Source organism: Amblyomma mixtum, chromosome 5, assembly GCF_055824585.1.
Source record: "Amblyomma mixtum isolate Tamu chromosome 5, ASM5582458v1, whole genome shotgun sequence".
Taxonomy (NCBI): Eukaryota; Metazoa; Arthropoda; class Arachnida; order Ixodida; family Ixodidae; genus Amblyomma; species Amblyomma mixtum.
This window is the reverse complement of record NC_143016.1, coordinates 104523300-104526357: the sequence shown is the minus strand read 5'-3', so window position 1 is coordinate 104526357 and position 3058 is coordinate 104523300.

Sequence of the window (3058 nt, the reverse complement as noted above, 5' to 3'; positions counted from 1 at the left end):
CGCCCAGCACGGGCAGTTCGGAACTAGAAGCCTGCCACGCTGGTCATCTTGCTGTGGTGCTCCGCTGCAACCCCGCAAATCCTCAACACTCCCAATGCGCTTAAATTCCGGGAATTACATGCCATACATAAGACACTTTCATGATTCATGATTAAGTAATTTATTAAGTAATTAATAATTATTAGTAATTATTAAGATTAAGTAATTTATTTTACACAGCTTAAGGTGCTCACAATGCGCTTAAATTTCCCAGCGGTTTTAAGCAGAATGCTCTCGTCTTTGCCTAGATCAGTGTCCTGGCCTGCAAAATTATTAGTATTCCACAGCGATTTTGCAGTTGAAGCACTTAGTACACGAGCGTTCTTAATTTCGCTACAAGGCCGCTGATTGGCAACTTCCATGTGGTCTGTCTTTTCTTTTTTGTCAAGTTTTACTATCTGTTCGAATCAACCCCGTTGCGCGATAGGTATCTTCAGCAAGGAGGCGCATTCGAGGCAGCGTGGTAGCTTTTGATAAAGCTCTCAGTCCATACCGTACAAGCATATCACTGCCACAGACTTGTACGCAGGCCCTAAAAGCCTTAGTCGAAGAGACGGCATTTTTTTATATATGCAAAAGTGAACTTTTGTGCTAATCTCTGCCACCTGCATAGCATGCGCAGAACTGGCCACGCCCTCTTCCTGCATGGCAAGCAGCAAACGGACGGATGATGCAAGTAAAAGAAACAGGTCGTACTCCCTAACCATAGTGCTAGGAACCCATCGAACGACGACGGCGCGGGTGAAGTTATTTCTGCTTGGCACGTGCTCGCTGGCCAAATCTATCGCGGTGGCTTGTGTTCCAACTGTGCCTTGTGCTTGTGCATTGTGTTGTGCGGTCCTTGGTGGAAGGTGGTGGAGTTGTAGGCTCTCACTCTCTTTCTTCACCCCTACTGGTGAAGAGCAGCGCCGGGATCATGAGCTCCTTGCCACCATAGAACGCCTAACGGCCGCCCCAACAAATTCCTCGCAACTTTCACACTGCTGGATCTGAACTCCTCATTGTTCCCAAGCATGTCCGCACTCCAAGCAACTCCGAACTGCATGATCTACCTTCTGCTGGTCATCTGGGCGTTTCACGCAAGTACTACCGCGTCCGTCGTCTGTTCTTATGGCCTGGCCTCAATCACTCGGTCCGCCGTTATGTTAATGCTTTCGATCTGTGCGAGCACCGGAAGCTGCCTACGACTCCTCCTTCTTCTGCCCATTGACATACCTCCGGAGCCATTATACCGTGTTGGATTAGACCTCCCTTTTAATCTTTATGAGTAGGCTGAAATTTTCACGTGACCCTCTTTCCCGACTTTGCTTTGCTAGATATATAAAACATGTAACAATTGAGAGTTCGCCGTTAAATTATACTATCTCTGATTACTTGGCGTAGCACCTCAGCGCAGAAATTCGACAAATTGTGAAGCAAAAAGATTAATGACCTTATTTAGAATCACTGCCCTTCTATTCGTGTCATTCCCAAACGGCTTTGAAGTACTAGGTTATTGTTAGGTGTCACACATATAAAAATTCAACGAACAACTTACGTCACTCAGTACCAAACGCTACTTGTAGATTAGTTCTTTTCGTACTGCAGCGGGATTTCCTTCGACGTCAGAAAATTATGCGTAGATAGATACAGCTCTTCTTACCGTTCGCGATTAAACGAAGTAAGCGTTCCTCAGAGCGATTACAATTTTTCGCTTACTCATGGCGTCTACCTTGCGGGAACCACTGGCATAAAAACAGCATTATCTTCAAGAAGTTGTGTTCAACCCAAACGCACTTCAGTATTTTCTTCATCGATGAAAACGCTAGGAAGTAGGTGTTTTCCCACAAAACCAGTACATGAACATGCTTGGGTTTGCTAAGGATGCAAATCTGCCCATAGATTCCACGTGACAACACATTTTGTGCCATAGGAGACTCTCTAATCACTGATTCTTCCAGAAGGCTATTTAATCTAGCGTATCTAGCGCCGATGAGCGCCCTTACAACGCACATCGTGCATGCTTTGACGGCTGCACATGTACCATCGTGATCAAAAGTTTACGGAACGTGAGTGCGCTGGAAAAAAAAATATATCGGCACAGGCCCATAGTTCAGTGGCCGGAAAGGTGCCAAGGAATGGAGGAACGTTCCTGCTCTATCTGTTCCCAACAATACCACGTGACTGTGTCATGAAGTAGAATTACAATAAAGCTTTTTTTTTTTTCCCCCAGAACACGCACGTCATGAAGTGGATCTCAATAGAACGTTGCATGCGACGCTAGCGAACGCAGCCATTAGAAAATATTCCACAGCGCATGCGGTTGTATACGTACCATCAGGATGTTTTGCTGACAGCGCTTAAAGGAAACCTGAAACGCTTTCGTGAGAATTTCACTATACACAAGGGTTCAAATCTATGAAATTTATAGAGTAAGGATACCAAAATTGTTTTGCGCTAGCATTTAAAGTGGTGACGCAATTCTCGACTAAAGTGTCGATGATCTTTAGGCTTCTCTTCAATGTATCGGAGGAGGCTGGTGAAACAAGATGATGATGTGACGTCATTGTTTGTGTCTTTTCAGACCTCCGCTATCTTCACCCGCATCCCGCCAAGCTTCGCCCGTTGCTACCAAACAACGCTTCGAGGCATCTGCCTTCGATGGCGATGGTTTTTTTACACGGAGCGAACGTTTCGGTGTTGAAAATGCACCGCTGCTGGAGATGACGTCATCACCGGGCTTCATACCCCCGGCCGTGCTTTGCGGAAAAGCCTCAACTCCGCCTTAGCTTTATTCAGAGATTACGCCGCTATATTAAATGCCAGCACAAAAGGACTTCCGGTGCTTTACCTGCAGCTTTTACACATTCAATCCCTTTAACTTCGTCGCATTCTAAAACCATTTCAATTAACCATTAAGTACAACCAATGCATCTACGATAACAGAACCCAAATTACCATGCACATTAATCAATTTCAGTATTTATTCTTTTTTACGGATTATATACCGACTGCAAGGAAGGAAAAGTTTTAGGCCACT